Consider the following 21076-nt stretch of genomic DNA (forward strand, 5'->3'; position numbering starts at 1 on the left):
AGCTTTGTAGTCGCTCGATCCACCGTGCCAATTGTCCTTCCGGATTACGGAACTGCAGAAGCCATTTCAACGCTGCGTGATCTGTCCTGACGCGGAATCGCTGGCCGTAGAGGTTTTTGTGGAAATGTTTAATGCACTCTACCTATGCCAACAGCTCTCTCCGTGTAACGCAATAGTTCCTCTCTGGTTTTCCAATTGAACGGCTGTAATATGCAACTACCTTCTCCTGTCCATCGACCAGTTGTGATAAAACGCCTCCTATATCATATCCGCTCGCATCGGTATCTAGAATAAACGTTGCTCCTGGAATCGGATATGCCAACATTGGGGCAGTGCACAAACGCTCTTTAAATGTTTGGAAAGCTACTTCTTGCTCCTTCTTCCATTCAAAAGCTTTATTTTTTCTTGTTAGCTCGTGGAGACTATGGGCTACGCTAGTAAAATTTGGTACAAATCGACGGTAATATGTGCATAGCCCAAGGAAACTTCTCAATTCATGCAGATTCTGTGGTCTTGGCCAATCCTTTACTGCCTCTATCTTTTCATTCGCTGTACGGATACCTTCTGTCGTTACCTTGTGACCCAAATAATTTACTTCCATTTTAAACAGCGTACACTTTTTGGGACTTAACTTCAGACCAGCGCCAGCTATTCTCTGGAAAACTTCCTCCAAATTCTTAAGATGTTCATCAAAGTTCTTCCCCAATACGATGATATCGCCCAGGTACACCAAGAAAACTTCCTCCAAATTCTTAAGATGTTCATCAAAGTTCTTCCCCAATACGATGATATCGCCCAGGTACACCAAGCATGTTTTCCAATGTAGTCCTTTCAGTACCTGGTCCATGAGTCTCTCAAAAGTAGATGGTGCATTACAAAGTCCAAAAGGCATCACTGTAAATTTCCAAAGACCATCATCTACACTGAAGGCTGTTTTCTCTTTATCTTCCTCCTTCACCTCCACTTGCCAGTAGCCGCTTTTCAAGTCCAGCGTGGAAAACCATTTCGTACCAGATAGCGAGTCCAGAGTGTCATCAATTCTTGGCAATGGGTAGCTATCCTTTTTCGTAACGTCATGCAACTTCCGGTAGTCCACGCAAAACCTCATTTTTCCATCCTTCTTCTTTACAAGTACTACCGGTGAGCTCCAGGGACTAGCTGATGGTTCGATGACGCCGCTGTCGCTCATTTCTTCTATAATTTGACTCATAACTTCCCGCTTCGCCAGTGGAGCACTAGGTGGAGCTTGTCGTATCAGCCTCGCGTCTCTAGTGTCAATTTAATGTTTCACAACATTGGTGCGGCCTGGTTTGGAACCATCCTGGTCAAATATATTTGCGCACTTTAAGAGCAGTTGCTTTGCCTTACTCTGATAATCTTGCTCTAGCCCCTCCGTCCATGCCGTGATGTCATTTGAAAGATCAGTATTACTAGATGAAACGTGTTCCTGGAGCTGTTCACAGTTAATAATTACTTCAGCCTCTTGGCATCTTCCCAAAATAGCTCCTTTGGTCAGTTTGAGTGGTGACTTGAATTCGTTGAGTACTCTTATCGGAATACGTCCATCTTGTTTTGTCATAGCCAGGGTTTTTCCTACAATTATGTTCGGTGCTGATTTGTTTGCTGCTTCGACAACCCACAGTTTGTTTGTCCCAAAATCTACATCAACCTTTGCCCAGATGACTGCTTCGGATTTTGGTGGTATTTGCTGACTCTCTTCCACCAGTACTCGTTTGCTGCTGTAGCCTCTCTCGTAGCCGAAATTAAGTGATACATTCATGTTCTTATTTTTTATTTATTTATTTATTTATTTATTATTTAAAGTCGACGACAAACTATGGTCGACTGCATAATATAAAAGATATATAAATATACAACTCAAAAGATAAAATTTAAGATATATCGAGATTTCAACAATGTTATATTACAAACAAAGAAATATTAATGAACATTACTATTTAATTTCAAAATATAATAATAATAAGAAATATGAGTAGAAATAAGATCTTATGCCGAAATCTTATACTGGCGGAATGCATCAGATTCCGCTCAGCATGATATCGGAATGCAGTGGATTCCAATCTCCCTGTTGGAATGCAACAAGATTCCAATCAGCATGTCATGGGAATCCGGCAGTGCTAAGAGTAGTGTAATGAGGATACGCCATCACAAGGCATAAAAAAGTAACATGACCTGTGTTGTTGGAATGCACCGGATTCCAATCAGCTCGATGCCTGACCCATAAGATTATACTGCCGGAATGCATACGATTCCGGTCAGTGACTCATGAAAAAGCATGTTTTTTACGTTGTTGGAGGAATGCACCAGATTCCAATCAACACAGTACTGTCTTGTTCCTTCTTAATGATACATGTTGATAAATGTTCCTCCATCCTTAAGCGAGATAGTTCCTGTTTTTCATCGAAGGAATAAAATGCCGGCAAATTAAATTAGCTTGTATCTCTTAAATTAGATAGGCAAGTATTGCATTACGTATAGTGGCAAAAGTACATTCAAGACTGATGCAGCTATACAAGTTATTGTAGTGCGCGCACCAGATAAGAAGAGGACTATTTTTAGCAAAGTTTCGTCGACAAAGGGGTAAATAGAAAGGAACGTAGTGTCTGGATACTCTAGGGGGAACCGCAAAAAACAAGCGGCTGAGGAGGTCCGCGGAATCAATTTCTCCAATAATGAGCTTATGGATGAACAATACCCCCAGTAATATTCTCCGATTTTCCAGAGTGGGTAAGTTAATAAGAAGAAGTCTACTTCTGTATGGAGGAAGGTGGAGACTTGAGTCCCAATTAAGGGGCGCGCAATGCAAATATCAAAAATTGCTTTTGAACTGACTCAAGACGCTTTATATGCTTTTGAGAAACAGGGGACCAAACGCATGAGCAATACTCGAGTATTGGACGAACCAGCGATGTGTAAAGAACCTTAGTGAGGTACGGATCATCGAACTCTTTAGCCCATCTTTTAACAAATCGAAGTAAACCCAACGCTTTGTTGGCTATAGATGAAATATGCATGTTAAAATTCAATTTTGGATCAAAAAGGACACCTAGATCATTTGCAATAGATGTACGCTCCAAAGGCGTACCATCTATTACATAAAATTTCAATGCTGGCTTCACTCGGTGAAATGTCATATGCTTACATTTAGAGCAATTTAAAGCTAGTAAATTTGTTGTGCACCAACATTGGAACGAGTCCAAGTCGGCCTGAAGAAGATCCAAGGAACTGAAATCGGTAAGACAGTAAGTGTAGCAAAGTTTTACATCATCCGCATACATTATAGTATGGGAATATAATATTGTCTGTGGCAAGTCACTAATGAAAATGGCAAAGAGCAAAGGGCCTAGATGACTTCCCTGGGGTACGCCGGAGGAAACTCCGAACGATTCCGACAGATTGCACTTGAACAGGACTTTTTGGGTCCGGGTAGAAAGATAGCTTTTCAGCCACATTAATAGGTGAAATGGAAAGCCCAGTAAATCAAGCTTATGAATAAGCAACTCATGGTTGACGGTATCAAAGGCTTTGCTGAAGTCCGCGTAGGTGACATCCGTTTGCTTGTTCGCTAAAAATTCTTCCATAACTATAGAGGTGAATACAAGCAAATTTGTAGTGGTTGACCTTTGACGAATAAAACCGTGTTGGCATGCAGATAAAAGACTAGAACACTGCTATTGCAGTTGACTGGTGACAATCTGTTCAAAGACTTTAGGAATGACTGAAAGTTTAGCAATACCCCTGTAGTTTTCAACTTTTGACCTACTACCTTTTTTATGCAGGGGTATAATAAAAGTCTGTTTCCAAAGTGCCGGGAATGACGCAGATCCCAGAGATAGCTCAAATAATTTTAAAATAGGCTCATACATGTTTTCGGCGCAGTACCTAAGCACGCAACTAGGAACACCGTCCGGTCCCGGAGAAAAGGTGGGCTTCAAAGATTGAAGACTCTGAAGAACAATATTACCATCAATAGCAGGATTCCTAATGTAATTTGAGCTATCTAAGTGATAGGGATATTGACCGGAATGAAAACCACTGGATGAATACGTGGACTTAAAGAACTCAGAAAATAGTTCAGCAACGTCGTCATCAGTGCAAGCTTTTTTACCTCCAAAGGTTAATGAGGAAGGATACCCAGAAGTTTTCCGCTTTGAATTTACGAAACTGTAAAACTTTTTTGGATTTCTAAAAAATTGGGCTTTACAACAACTCAAGTAATTTTTATAACAAAGCTGATTAAGACGGTGAAATTTAGAACGAGCTATTAGATATTTAGAGAGGTCTGCAGATGCTCCATATTTCTTGAACCTCTTATAAAGCCTAGATTTAATGTTATTAAGTCTGATAAGTTGCCTTGAAAACCAAGGGGGCTTATTCGAACATAGGGTATAGCGAGTAGGAATGCAGGTATCAAAGAAGCCATCAAGCGTACTGTAAAATATAAAGATAGCCGAATCGACATCAGTGCAAGCATAGAGATCCGACCAATCATGGGAAGCCAACAGATCATTGAGCATAATGAAATTCGCTTTGTAGAAGCATCTAGATCGGGGACGAGACTGTACTTGAATCCTACGGGGTAGGCTGATATCAAGTGATATCTCTAGCGTAGGGTGAAGAGGGTCTTCTGGAAGGGATAAAGGTGGTATTCGCGTAAGGGCAGTACCCACCGAGCCATCCACAAATACTAAATCCAGCATTTTATTTTCACTATTTGGAACATTGTTAATCTGTAAAAGAGATGAGTGTAACAAGCAATTGAGAAACTCATGTTGAGCAGTGGGAGTTAAAAAGTTTGAATCACTTATATTAACCCAACTAACTGTTGGCAATTTAAAGTCACCAACAACAACAAGTCGATCGTTATCTCCCAACTGCGAATGCAAATCACAGATGGCCGAGCTATGACTAGCATAAACATCCATATCCGAACGAGGTGGTATATACGAACAGCAAACAATTACGCTATAGCTACCGAATGAAAGCCTAACTGCTATGAATTCGATATGAGAGATATTGTTCAGCGAAATGAACTCGGACGATAGGTTAGATTCAACAGCAATAAGGACACCTCCCGCTCTAGAGATGCGATCACGCCGAAAAACAGCATATTTATTTGAAAAAACCTCAGAATTGTAATTATCAGGCTTTAGCCAGGTCTCCGTAAAAGCTACAACTTGTGCAGAAAAGTAGAAAGAATTAAGGAAGAATGGAACAAGTTTTGATCGTAAACCATGAACATTTTGGTAATTAATGAGAAGACGGGACAGATCAGCAATTACCTTTGTGTTGTTATTACTGTGTTCGTCATACCGTTTTTTGGCTGTAATAAAACAGGTTCGGCCCTCGCCTTTCTGGTGAACAAGTGAACCACAGTATGCTTGGGCCAAAAAGAGGAATCAAGTACCTTATCGAAATATTCATCTGAAAGGGATATTTTAAATGAGGAGATGTCTCTCTCATATTTAAAGTTAAATTTATACACATTGATGTTACTAGTGGGTGCAACACCAAGTTTAGAGCAAACGTAATGAGCAATGTCATTTTCGGTAAGCGAGGCGTGTAATCGGGACACAAATACAGCCCTACGAGGTGGCACGGCAGTCACCTGCAAAGGAGTAGCGGATAGCGCACCAGAGAGCTGGGAAGGTGCGGCTTGTTTGCATGTCGATCCTGATGCCCTGGTCGATTAAGAAGTCCACTCCAATTATGATTTCATCAACAATCTCTGCCACTATAAAATTGTGTACTACCGTGACGTTCCCAATTGCGACTTCACATGATACTTCTCCTAGAACCGTGCTGTCTTCTCCAGTGGCTGTACGCAATCTTGCTCCATGCATTGGTCTTATCTTCTTGTTGACTAAATCCGCTCGAAAATGGAACGGGATGCACCCGTATCTACAGTCAGTAAACGTTCCTTTCCATCTACATGTGCTCCAACAGTAAGATTGTTTGACCTTCTTCCAATTTGTGAGATAGAGATTATGGGGCATTCAATTGAGGGAGCCAGCTGTCGCTCTTGCGGCTGACTCGCTTTAGTTTAACGATTGATTGGGCTTGGAGATCTGCTCATCTCCTTTAGCTCTGCTTTTACGACCACCCACATTGTTGGAACTGTTAGGGTTGGTGTTGCAATAACGCGCAATGTGCCCTGGCTTTCCACACTTAAAGCATTTGACTGCATCATTATTCTTCTGCTGCGTACCCTTCAATGCTTCCAAAATTGTGTCTACCCAGTCTGGCCTTTCCACTTCCACGCGATGAGCTTTGTATGCGGGCTTACTCAAAAGCGACGCTGTTTCTTGAGTCAGTGCATAGGATACCGTTCGTACCGCTTCGTTTCTACGTCCCGTATTCCATTTATAAAACACTGGATTTTTACCCTCTCGGTGTACTCCACGGGTGCTTCCGCATTTGCCAAATGTGCCAACCTTTCAACATACGAGTCAAACTCCTGCAAAGTCTCATTCGCTCTTTGCTGGCGGTTTTGCAACTCAATTTGGAATATCTGTTTTCTATGCTCGCTTCCATAACGTCTCTCGACAGCGGCCATCAATGCTTCATAGCTGTTCCGTTCGTACTCTGGAATAGTCTGTAAGATTTCCGCAGCTGGTCCTTTCAATGCTACGAAGAGTGCAGCAACTTTATTTTCAGCATTGCAGTTGTTCACTGTTGCGGTCTTCTCAAACTGTAGCTTAAGGACCTAGAAAGGAACAGACCCGTCAAAGGATGGTGTTTTTATCTTTGGATTACTCGCAGAAACAGCTGGGCAATTTAATTGTAACTGCTCCATACGATCCTTCAAATCATTGACTTCTGCCTTAAATTGAGCGATTTTTGCACCCTGCGCTTCCAGCTTTTATGTTACCCTTGCTTCCTGTGCTTCTAACTGTGAAGACATTTGTGCCACCTGCAATAATAAGCGCTCCTCTTGTTCTTCCATCTTGGATGTTATGCGTGTCTCCTGCGATTCCAGTTGGGATGCCATATTGGATGTAATCTGTGTCGACATTTCTGACGACATTTCTGCAATATGTGCCTCCTGTGCTTCCATCTTGGATGCATCTGTGTCGACATTTCTGACATACGCGTTTGTTGTGCTTCAATCTTCGATGTTTGTGCAGATATTGCAGCCAAAATCATGTTCAAGTCTGTGCTCGTAACTGTCTGCGATGTTTCGTTTTTCTTTTCATTTTTTGTTGTTGTCTCGTCCCCATCAAGATAAAAGGCATACTCGTCCACATCAATTCCTTCTGCTTCCATTGCCTCTCGTAGCCGTGCCTGAAGTTCGAGTTTAACGCCGCTTGTATTCAATCCACGGCTCTCCAACTCCTTCTTCAGTTGCTGGATCTTCAATTCACTGAACTTTGCCATGTCCTTGTTGTCCTCTGGAATTTATTCAACAATTCCTCTTCTGACACCAATTGTAACGAATTTACTGCAATTTCCCTTATTTGCAATCTTCTGCTAACGTTCGAATCACTAAACTGTTGAATAAATAACTCCAATATTGAATAATGGAAAAATTGCCTTTCTTAAAGTACTACACAACAACACTTATACTTTGCAACGAATAGCTTGCTTAATAACCAAACTGATTGATAGCTCAAATGAAACTGATTTCTCGCCTCTACTGTCGCGCCTTTTATACTTTTTAATTTCTCATTGCATACTTCTAGGCATTTCCATTCCAGACCTTACTAGTTAGTTATCAGCTACAAAATCGCCAGCCTCAACTACGTTTATAACTTCTCATTTCAGTAATACTTGTACAAATTATTGCCCTCTCTTGTGAGCAATTCAGATAAGATATATGCATGTGTTTGTGCATTGCTTCTCCGCTGCTCGTATACGAACATATGTGTAGACGCAATTATTGATTCGTTTATGCAGATACATAATTATTGATCTATGGATGTGCATGATATCACTGTTTAGCATCGGCTTAGTGATGGCAGTACCCCTTAGTGTTGCTAATATTGTAACAATATGTATAGATCTACATATAATAATACACAAACATAGAATCGGTATTAAGTTAAATAGAATAAACGCAGTAACAAGTTCATAATGTGTATACTTAATATAATTAGGTTGCCTGTCGCAATTTTATTTGAATGTTTTGATAACATCTTCAATGTCTATTGTTGCACTATATGTGGATAATTGTATAACGGCTTCTAAATGGTCTTGGGTCAAGGAATTTCTTAGATTCGTTTTGATTAATTTAAGGCTGGAAAATGCTTTCTCACATATATATGTACTACTAAACACAGGCAATTATTTTAATATTTCATTTCTTAAAATCGGATACCTGTCTTTGCTCGTACTTTTCCAATAATCAATGCCTTGTAATTTTGTTTCCTTAAGGAATGAATCACTTTGTAAATTGCACGATTCCATCTGAAACTGAGGACCTTGCGATAATATATCATAAGTCATGGGACTGTAAAAAATTGGTATAATTTGTTTAATTTCGTCGAAATCTTTGAATCGGCTCTGAAAACTTATTTTCAAGCTTTCTATGCTGCTTTTCATGTAACTAAAATCAAAGTCTATATTTTCATACTCATTAAAAATTGTCCTTAAACAAAGGAAGTGGAACAATTTTTCTTTTTCTAGGTCGGCCAAAAATATGTCAATTTTATATATGTATAAAACCACTTATAAACATTTCTTATATCAAAAAATTGTTTTAAGCATTTTCCTCTGCTCAGCCACCTTACTTGTGTAAACATTACCAAATCACCATATTTACATTCCCATTCGTCTATAAATTTCTTAAATTTTCCTCTTATATTTTTTAAAATTTGTACTACTACATCCATAGTTTTAGTGGCATGCTTCCATTGAGCGCATAAGTTTTCTTGGTGGATTACGCAGTGATATGCAGGTACTTCTATTCCCCTTTTGATTAGCTAACCAACAAAACCATTATTCTTACCAACCATGGCTGGTGCTCCGTCTGTACATATAACAGATAGTTTTGTCAAAGCAAGATTCTCATTGAACTTTTTATAAATAGCTTTGAATATATCTATTCCTCTCGTATTTTCCAAAAGTGGCATGATACCAAATACCTCCTCGCTAATTTCAAAATCATAATCAATAATGCGTATTCCTAAGCATTGATAAGTGAGATGTTAGTAAAAATATACTAGCTGGGTGAAATTTCTAAGTATATCAGATATTTCGATGGTGATTTTTTTTGTGGTTTAAAATATACATTTTTGCCAACCTTTTACTGAAAAGTAATTTTTTTCACCCGTGATAGCATTATATTATGCTTTAAAACTACGTACCTATCAAGAGCTGGCTAGTATCTGCTATGTCACAATACTCATCAACTGCAATTGAAAAATATCTGCATGCATCCAATTTCCCTCTCAATTTATTATTTATATATTGGTGTAAATTTTCAATTCGACGTGTTACTGTTGATCGGGTTAGTTTTACCCTGCTTATTTCGCTTGCCATTGCCCTTCCATTTACTCCAAAACATGAAAACATCTCCTGGCATATTTCTTTTATTAAAGGTCCATCGGAAAAGGGCTTCAAACTTATTGCTATACGACTGCTATTGCGACGCTTTCAATTCGCACATATCATCATTATCTTTGGTGTATAAAATTCTGGCATGATTTGAAGGACCTTCGTCTTCCATCACATCAAGTATTCTTCTCGCATCATACTCAAGAAACTCTTCTTTTAAGGCTTTTACCTTTTCTAGCCTTCCTTCATCCCCTTTGACCAATTCAAAAAGTTTTGGTGACACGTGAAGAAATGTCGTTTCAACTGGTATTTCGAAATTTTTTTCATAGTTACAAAGCACAACATACATTGTGCTTTACACTCAAAATTTTCGCAAAAAAGGAACTCATGCTCCCATTCTTTATTAAAGGACATTTATATTACTTTATTTTTACTATATTAATTCCAAAATTCGCACACACCAAATATATGAAAAGTTTTTGTTATACAATTTTTTTTAAGTGCTGTCACATTTTTTAAACGGTTTTATTTAGCTTGACTTGACAGGCTGGTTGGTTGGATGGCTGGTTGGCTCGCTGGCACGAATTTTGTAATTGAAATTTAAGTAACTTCCCGATAAGCTACAAGGTTGAAACTTGGAATATAGTTCAGAACCCGATGACAATGCAACAAGAAAAAAATCGCCGCTGGCGCAAGGATCGAGATATTCATAAAAATCGTATTTGTGGTCCGATTTGGCTCATATTTGGAACACATAATACATACAAGAATATAAAGCGACCTATGAAAAAATCGGCGCTAGGTGGCGCAAGGATCGAGATATTCAGAAAAATCGTATTTGTGATCCGATCTGGCTCATATTTGGAACACATAATACATACGAGAATAGAAAGCGACCTATGAAAAAAATCGCCGCTAGGTGGCGCAAAGGGCGAGATATTCACAAAACTCGTATTTGTGGCCCGATTTGGTTCATATTTGGAACACATAATACATATATGAACAGAAAGCGACATATGAAAAAATCAACGCTAGGTGGGGCAAGGATCGAGATATTCAAAAAAATCGTATTTGTTGTCTGATTTGGCTCATATTTGGAACACATAATATATACAAGAATAGAAAGCGACCTATGAAAGAAATCGCCGCTAGGTGGCGCAAGGATCGAGATATTCACAAAAATCGTATTTGTGGTCCGATTTGGCTCATATTTGGAACACATAATACATACAGTCCGGTAGAAGTAATATCAAAATATTTTGGAGTTGGAGGAGGGACAAGCATACGTGGCGCAGAGTCGAGTAAAGTGTTTGGAAGGATTATGTATTGAGGACTTATATTGTAACAAATTATCAGGAAAGATTCGTTGTAATAATGAGTCACTAAATGAACTGAATATTAAATAAGAAATAATAGGCAATTAAATAAAGACTAAAAACTTAAAAATAAAACAATTTAAAAATAATTTTTAAGTTAAACTGTTTTATTGAGAACAATACTTACATGAAGTAATAATAATACTAAAAAATAGAAAATAATTAGGTAGGTCCTAGGTACTAGTCATCACACTCCTCATCAATCTAGGGCGTTAATCAGACAATTAAATAAAAGCATTATACCAACTGAACTTTAGTCAGGTTATGCTACGCCTCACATTTTTAGAAATTTCACGCGCCCAAGGCTTTTATTTAATTGTATGATTAACGCCCTAGATTGATGAGGAGTGTGATGACTAGTACCTAGGACCTACCTAATTATTTTCTAGCTTTTAGTATTATTATTACTTCATGTAAGTATTGTTTTCAATAAAACCGTTTAACTTAAAAAATTTTGTTTAATTATTTTATTATATTTTTTCCATAGTAAATTTGTTTTTGTAAATTTTTGTCCATAAATGTAAATGTAATATGTAAATTTATATCCAACTGCTCGTTCATCATATGAAATTGTGTTTGCTTTGCCCTTACATATGAAAATCAGAAACTTCCATATGAAATTTATTTATATGCGAGGGCATACGGAAGTGCTTTGAACATTTTTTTTGTATATTCAAAGTGTGAATTTGTATCTGTGCCTATGATTCAGGGCAAAACAAAAACAAAAGTGCTACAAGTGTATAGGGGTTGAGCAGCCCTGCTTGTCACTAATCGACAAATATTTTCACTGCATTCATACTATTGGAATTATCCATTGTCGAAACAAAGATGGCAACCCTTTTTTCTGTATTCTATTTTACTATTTTTACCTTCGTTAACTACAGTTGAAATGTGACGTTTATAGAAGAAGCACTTCAATAAAATTTTCTTTCCATAAAAGCGATTTGCCCAACTGTTAATTAAACGTGTTTTCTTTTGTGCGTTTATCTTTTTTATTCACTTAATTGTTTCGGTCAAAAAGACTTCTAAAACATTTAAAAGGTTATGTGCCCAGAGAGTTTCAGTGAATAAATTAAAAGAAATTAAAACAACTGAGTCAAGTCGTCGTACTGTATAAAGTTGCGCGCACATATAGAAACAAGTAAGGAAGGTTAAGTTCGGGTGTAACCGAACATTACATACTCAGTTGAGGGGTATGGTGACAGCATAAGGGAAAATAACCATGTAGGAAAATGAACCGAGGGAAACCCTGGAATGTGCTTGTATGACATGTGTATCAAATGAAAGGCATTAAAGAGTATTTTATGAGGGAGTGGGCCATAGTTCTATAGGTGGACGCCATTTAGGGATATAGCCATAAAGGTGGATCAGGGTTGACTCTAGAATGCGTTTGTACGATATGGGTATCAAATTAAAGGTATTAATGAGGGTTTTAAAAGGGAGTTTGGTTGTTGTATAGGTGGTCGCCTTTTCGAGATATCGCCATAAAGGTGGACCAGGGGTGACTATAATGCATTTGTACGATATGGGTATCAAATGAAAGGTGTTAATGAGTATTTTAAAAGGGAGTAATCCTTAGTTCCATAGGTGGACGCCGTTTCGAGATATCGCCACAAAGGTGGACCAGGGGCGACCCTAGAATTTGTTTGTACAATATGGGCATCAAACGAATGGTGTTAATGAGTATTTTAAAAGGGAGTGGACCTTAGTTCTATAGGTGTATGCCGTTTCGAAATATCGCCATAAAGGTGGACCAGGGGTGACTCTAGAATGTGTTTGTACGATATGGGTATCAAATTAAAGGTATTAATGAGGGTTTTAAAAGGGAGTGGTGGTTGTTGTATAGGTGGTCGCCTTTTCGAGATATCCCCATAAAGGTGGACCAGGGGTGACTCTAGAATGCGTTTGTACGATATGGGTATCAAATGAAAGGTGTTAATGAGTATTTTAAAAGGGAGTAATCCTTAGTTCCATAGGTGGACGCCGTTTCGAGATATCGCCATAAAGGTGGACCAGGGGTGACCCTAGAATTTGTTTGTACAATATGGGTATCAAAAGAAAGGTGTTAATGAGCATTTTAAAAGGGAGTAATCCTTAGTTCCATAGGTGTACGCCGTTTCGAGATATCGCCATAAAGGTGGACCAGGGGTGACCCTAGAATTTGTTTGCACAATATGGGCATCAAACGAAAGGTGTTAATGAGTATTTTAAAAGGAAATGGGCCTTAGTTCTATAAGTGGACGCGGTTTCGAAATATCGCCATAAAGGTGGACCAGGGGTGACTCTAGAATGTGTTTGTACGATATGGGTATCAAATGAAAGGTGTTAATGAACTTTTTCATTTTCTTCTACTTAATATGGTAGGTATCACAACCATTTTATTAAGTTTTTTCTAAAGTTATATTTCGCGTCAATAAAACAATCCAATTACCTTACCATGTTTCATCCCTTTTTTCGTATTTGGTATAGAATTATGGCATTTTCTCATTTTTCGTAATTTTCGATATCGAAAAAGTGGGCGTGGTCATAGTCGGATTTCGTTCATTTTTCATACCAAGATAAAGTGAGTTCAAGTAAGCGCGTGAACTAAGTTCATTAAAGATATGTCGATTTTTGCTCAAGTTATCGGGTTAACGGCCATGCGGAAGGACAGACGGACGACTGTGTATAAAAACTGGGCGTGGAATCAACCGATTTCGCCCATTTTCACAGAAAACAGTTAACGTCATAAAATATATGCCCCTACCAAATTTCAAAAGGATTGGTTCATTTTTGTTCGACTTATGGCGTTAAAAGTATCCTAGACAAATTAAATGAAAAAGGGCGGAGCCACGCCCATTTTGAAATTTTCTTTTATTTTTGTATTTTGTTGCACCATATCATTACTGGAGTTGAATGTTGACATAATTTACTTATATACTGTAAAGATATTAAATTTTTTGTTAAAATTTTACTTAAAAAAAATTTTTTTTTTTAAAGTGGGCGTGGTCCTTCTCCGATTTTGCTAATTTTTATTAAGCGTACATATAGTAATAGCAGTAACGTTCCTGCCAAATTTCGTAATGATATCTTCAACGACTACCAAATTACAGCTTGCAAAAGTTTTAAATTACCTTCTTTTAAAAGTGGGCGGTGCCACGCCCATTGTCCAAAATTTTAGTAATTTTCTATTCTGAGTCATAAGTTCAACTCATCTACCAAGTTTCGTCGCTGTATCGGTCTTTTGTAATGAATTATCGAACTTTTTCGGTTTTTCGAAATTTTCGATATCGAAAAAGTGGGCGTGGTTATAGTCCGATATCGTTCATTTTAAATAGCGATCTGAGATGAGTGCTCAGGAACCTACATACCAAATTTCATCAAGATACCTCAAAATTTACTCAAGTTATCGTGTTAACGGACGGACGGACGGACGGACATGGCTCAATCAAATTTTTTTTCGATCCTGATTATTTTGATATATGGAAGTCTATATCTATCTCGATTCCTTTATATATGTACAACCAACCGTTATCCAATCAAACTTAATATACTCTGTGAGCTCTGCTCAACTGAGTATAAAAAGAAAAAAAGTCGTCTCATCGTAGCGTAAATAAAATAGAGCATGTGGAAATAATTGCTGTGTTACAGAGCACAGAAAGCATCGTCGCATGAGGTAAAATCTAATTTCACTACCTTAAAAAATTGCATCAACATTATAGGATTCCCGTTATCACGTTTGTGCATACAATATTGTACATATATTCGTTCGCAGACTAGTAGGCACAACAACAAGTTTTATGTAAAGTTGCTTTGTCGTCGCACAACAACTAAAGTTCGGTTAAAATGAATGGAACTAAAAATGAAAACAATTTTAGTGGCCACGTATTAAATGGTTCAAACTATCGCTTATGGAAATTCCAGATAATGGCTTTCTTAAAAGCATGTAATTTGACCAAGAATATAGAAGGGATAGTACCGGCAGAAAATGCACCAGAGGATGAAAGGAATATTTTTGAAAGAAATGAAGGTAAAGCCATGAATGCTATATTTCAATCGCTGGATATAGAGCGCGCAAATCTTGTTCTAACATGCAAAACCGCTAAAGAAATGATGGACAAATTGGAAAGTGTGTACGAAAAAAATTCGGAAATTCGTGCCATGACTTTGTATGAAGAATATTTTTCAATCAAGATGAAAGATGATGAAACTGTCGCATCGTACGTAGCCAAAGCAAATCAATTAGCATCAGAGATTGAGCAAAAGTGTGAAAAACTGTCTGACAAATTGAAGATGGTGCGTATTATTAGTACTTTGCCTGTAAAGTTCAACAACTATAAAACTGTTTGGTATAATACAAAAGAAACTCGTACAATTGATACGCTTATGGCATCTTTGCAATTAGAGGAGGATAATTTGAATCGAATGAACAATGAACAGAATGATTCATCAGATGCGGTATTTGTTACTAGGTTTAAACACAATAAACGCAAAGACTCCAAAAAGGATTTCAAGCCAAAGTCAAATGTTGATGAATTGAAGAAGAGAACGAAATGCAATGCTTGTGGTGAAATGAGCCATTGGGCAAAAGATAAAACATGTTCAAAGAAAACAAATTCGTAGAATAGCAATAAAACTGTAAATAAAAACGAACCGGAATGGTGTGCAGTAGTATATTCGGACAAATCAAACGGATTAAATCCAGATTACTGGTGTGCTGATTCAGGTGCAACAAGTCACATGACTTTTCGTCGTGAGTGGTTCTCAGAGCTAAGAGAACATAGTGGTCAAGTAAAATTAGCCGATCGTCATCGCATCTATATTCATGGAATTGGTACCATTCTTATAGATGCGAAGGTAAACAATCAGTGGGAGCAGCGTCGTCTTGAAAACGTGATGTATGGTCTAGAACTTGGTGAAAATTTGTTTTCGACAATAGTTATGATAGATAAAGGTTTTCAAGTTTTATTTGAAAGTGGTGGTCGCAAAATATTTGATCAACAGCGCAAAATCGTTGCACTAGGTAAGCGTGATAAAATGAAACAAATACGCATGGAATTTCGTGTACGTACAAATGAAGTTGCAAATGTTGCAGCTGTTTCGCTTGAGCAGTGGCATTGTCGATTGGGCCACGTCAACATCAATTCAATAAGAAAAATGGTTAAAGATGGTCTCATTACAGGTGTCGACTTGTCCAACAGTGAAAGATTTTTTTGTGAGGATTGTCAATACGGAAATACGGTTTTCAAATTAAATTTTTTCGTTCCGACAACAGTACTGAATTTGTCGACGAAGAAGTCAAAAAATTGTTAAGAAATGAAGGTATTCAAATGGAATATATTGCACCGTATACTCCAGAGCAAAATGGGAGAATTGAACGTGATAATCGAACAATTCAAGAATGTGCAAGAACTATGCTTATTGCTAGTGGCTTACCAAAATATCTATGGTCTGAAGCTGTTCGTACAGCAACGTATTTATTGAACCGCACAACAAATAGCAAGTATCCAGGGAGTACACCTTATGAAAAATGGTTTGGTCGCAAACCATGTTTGGATCACATCAAAATATTTGGAACAGAATGCTTTGTTCAATTTCCAAAACAAGCGGGTCGACAAAAGTGGGATCCAAAAGCGAAGAAAGTATTTTTTATTGGATTTGAGCCCCCAACCAAAACCTTTCGACTATTTAATCCGAACAACAGAAAGATATTTCTCAGCTGTAATGTCCGTTTTAATGAGCAAGTATCAAAAAAAATTGTACTTCGGGACGACATTGATACTGATGATGAAGAAGTATCTGAAAATGCTTCAGGTGAAATCGTCGTTGAATAAGCTGATAATAATGAAGTTTTTCTTGACGCTGAAGGAGAATCAACTGCGGAAACTCATGAACGGGTTCGACCCCAGAGAAGTAATCAACTCTACGATCTGCGAGAAAGTGTAAAGAGTCAAAATCGGTTAATTGAAAGTGGATTTTCAGCAACAATTATTAAACCAAAAACATGTGAAGAGGCAATGAACTCACCCGATGCACATCAATGGAAGAGTGCAATGGATGAGGAGTTTAATTCATTGATCAAGAATCACACATGGGATTTGGTAGAGCTACTAGATGATCAGAAAATTATTGATAATCGTTGGGTGTTTAAAATCAAGGAAAATACTGATGGCTCAATTGAGCTCTTGTGATTCGTGGGTTCACTCAGCAATACGGTGTCGATTACGAAGAGACTTTTAGTCCTGTCGTCAAATATACATCGATTCGTGCAATTCTGTCTCTAGGGCAATGAATAAAATGCGGCTAACGCAGTGAAGTATTCGAAGTAAATTAAAAGATGGTTTGACTTTTGGAAGTCTGATAATAATTGAATTTATTAAAGAAATTCTTTCTCTTTTATAGCTAATTTCTTAACCTACACATTCATAAATATCCTAATACTAACCAACTAAAAATATGTACATTTGTATTACTATGCATACATGTAGATTTGTATTACTATGCATACATGTAGATTTGTATTACTACTATGCATACATGTAGATTTGTATTAGTACTATGCATACATGTAGATTTGTATGCAAAGTCAGCAGATTGATATTCATGTAAAATGTTTGTATGTGAATATTTGATTAATTCACATTATTGGTTGTATGTAAATATTTTGGTGACAAACTAATATTGACGATCGGCAGTGTATTGACCGGAGTGTGTGACTAGGCAGAATTTGTTAGGTGTGAACTGACAAAGGTTTCATATTCGGCATTCCATTGATGTTAGCGAACCGCTGTGTTAGGTCAATGTAATTTATGTCGCATAATATTGTAATATGATTATGCTATTACTAAAATGTATTGGCATAGAAGTTCATGGTGCGTAATGCCGCAAATGTATTGCATAGGTGGGCATGACGCATAATGCTACACCATCCGCCTTAGAAAAAGAGTATTATATAATTGTTTTGTGAACAATTGTATAAGACTCTTTGTTCGCATTTTAAATGATTTTGGTATTTTACTGTAACTTGATATTGTAGTGAAAGAGGTTGTGTACTTTGTTTCTAATTTGCTGACCTTGATACTTTTATTATTTTTACATTTTATATATTTTTTCCAATATTTTGTACAAATCTTTTTTTCAAAATTTTAAATTTAACGATTATTTTACGTATAAAAAAAAGTTTTTTTTTGAATTTGACAATTATTTCATATATTTTACCTATTTTACTTATTCTATTTATTTTACAGCCGGATTTTAAATGTGTGCACTCACTTAAAATCCGCTTGTCTTTAGAAATTTTTATTAACTAACCGAGTAAATTGGAATGCTTATTTTATTTAGTAAATTATGCAAACTATTTTGCTATTAATTTTTTCTAATCTATTGGAGTTAAAGTAAAGTATTTTCCTAATATGTAAAAATATGACCTTATGAGCCTAGGCAATAAATGAAAGATTTTTTTTTTCGCTTAACATTTTTTTTTTCATTCATAATAAGGTAAATCTGTAATAAATTGTATAGACAATAGATGGGTTGCTGATGGAAGAGCGGGGTAGCTATGTATTGACAGTAGTTCTATTAATGGATAAGTGGAAGGTAGAGTGGGTGAAAAAAAAAATTTTCGTATCTTTAAATGTTCTTTTTATATTTTCGATAATTTCCCTATTTTCCAGCAATATCTTTGATCTTATGCGTCATGCGATTTCTGCGGCGGCCACCAAGACAGACTCGACATGACCTTTATGAAGAATTATTTTTATTTCTATACCTCGATTGTCACATGCACAACCTCTTTGGTTAGTGCAATTTTTTGATCTTTGAGAACTTGGGTACCAATTATTATTTTATAAATTCGCCTACTGCAGTAAATATTCAATTCTTAATCACCAATTTGTCCCTCAGGACAACTGTGTTTTCCTTATAAATTTCAAGTCCTGGATTGCCGACATTTCTTTTATGCCTGGTCGAATATTGTCCTAAGTCAATAACGCCCTCAAGAATCTGGTTGCTTGAAAATTTTCTACGCTACCATTTTTCTATCCTAAGATGAAAACGAGAGCGACTAGTCTTTTATTGCAAATTTATATAGCGCTTTAATATATATATATAGGTTCTCGTTGTGACTTTTTCTTCATGTTTGTTGTTATGAGCTTGTTTTTAAAATTTTTGTATATTTTGTTTCTTAGGATTTGCTTATTTCCACTGTCCTAGAATTTTCTATTGCTTCATGACTATTTTTGTCAGGAGCATTCAGAGGTGTTATGTAAATTTTTGATTTGCTGTTCGCTTTAGACATTTTGAGATTTACTTGAAGTATTTATTGCTCTTCCTCGGTTTTGAGTTTGGAAATTTGGGTAAAAAAAAATTTTAGACGCGCTGTTGCACGTTATTCATTTGCCTATATTTGATTTTCATATATTTTCTTAGTATTGTGGCCATTGCAATGATCAATAGCCCGACTACGCAAATCATTGCGCCTAGCCAAACATCTGGAATGTTCGGAGTATTTTGTGTATCTACCCTTGTTGATGACTCATACTTGATTATCTTGGTCTCTGTTGTTTCAGAGCTGTCTTTCCCTAGTTCGTATCCGGCTATCACTATCATGATGCCTTGCGCAATCTTCGTCCACCAAGCCATGTGGAAACTTTCTATAATAATCTTTCTGAGAAATGAACTAAATTTAATTTTTAATACAATTTTTGATTTTATTCTTTATCCTATGCATTCCATTTTACTTTTATTATTTTTCCTTATTTAGTTGACATAAAAGTTTAAGAAAAATTTTGTTGGAAAAATTTGTTTAATTTTATCATTTTAATGTATTTTTTTTTTTTTTCAATTTACACAATATTTTAAAAATTAGTTTTTATGCCATTTTCGCCTGATTTATTTGGCATTATAAAGATTATTGTATAAAATTCGTTTCAAAAAAAATTTTTTTTTTGATTGTCTTAAAAAATATTTATAAAATTAATATTTGTAACATTCGTATTTTTCTTAAAATTGTAGAAAAATTTGTTCAAAGTATTAAATTTTATGTTATTATAAACATTTTTTTTTTCGCCACATTGGGCTTTAATCTTTTTCCCTATTTTTAGGATTAGTTTGTGTCATGTTCAAATCTGACATCAAACTTTTTGTGAAAAGGAATTTGTTCATCCTACTGTATTTATAAAAAAATCCTACTTAGAAAAAAAAAATCCTAAGCAAAAACTTTCGTTTTTGCTCATAGTTTAGCGTCCATAAAGGCCGCCCAATTTGTTTCTAAATTTTATACTTATATTGTTGCCTCAAGCGATACGCCGCCAATTGTAAAGGTATCTTCTGGTCCCGTTTTGCTGCTAAATTGTATGCCACTTCTTCTATGCTCGCCTGCTGCCAGTTGGTCACCAATACTTAATTTTCTGCTTTTATTGCTTTACCGAATCCTTGCCTCCGTCTGCATAATACTGATCTTTTTTATGGTAGTAATTAATTTGTCCTTTGGTGATTATTCCTCATTTTGCGATTTGCCAAAAAAATCCGAACGAAAAGGCTTCACTTGTTAAAATTCCAATCTTTACTGGTACCACATAGTAGTACCGTTTGTGTTGTATTGTCCTTTATTCTCCTTTTTAACAAAAACTTTTTAACTGTTTAAAATGGTCAGGATTCCTGGGCAGTCAGATCTTTTTTAGCAATTGTGCCAATTTTGATCTGGACTGGCAGGATCGCCATGAAGTGGCGTATCCTACTCCTTGTTATTAACGCGACAGGCTCTTCTGACCAGCTGGATCTTTAGCAGTTGTGCTAATTCCTGATCAAGCTGGCAGGATCGCCATGAAGTATTCGAAGTAAATGAAAAGAATGTTTGACTTTTGGAAGTCTGATAATAATTGAATTTATTAAAGAAATTCTTGCTCTTTTATAGCTAATTTCTTAACCTACACATTCATAAATATCCTAATACTAACAAACTAAAAATATGTACATTTGTATTACTATGCATACATGTAGATTTGTATTACTATGCATACCTGTAGATTTGTATTACTATGCATACATGTAGATTTGTATTACTACTATACATACATGTAGATTTATATTAGTACTATGCATACATGTAGATTTGTATGCAAAGTCAGCAGATTGATATTCATGTAAAATGTTTGTATGTGAATATTTGGTTAATTCACATTATTGGTTGTATGTAAATATTTTGG

This window comes from Eurosta solidaginis, chromosome 4 (assembly GCF_040869045.1).
Source record: "Eurosta solidaginis isolate ZX-2024a chromosome 4, ASM4086904v1, whole genome shotgun sequence".
Classification (NCBI taxonomy): Eukaryota; Metazoa; Arthropoda; class Insecta; order Diptera; family Tephritidae; genus Eurosta; species Eurosta solidaginis.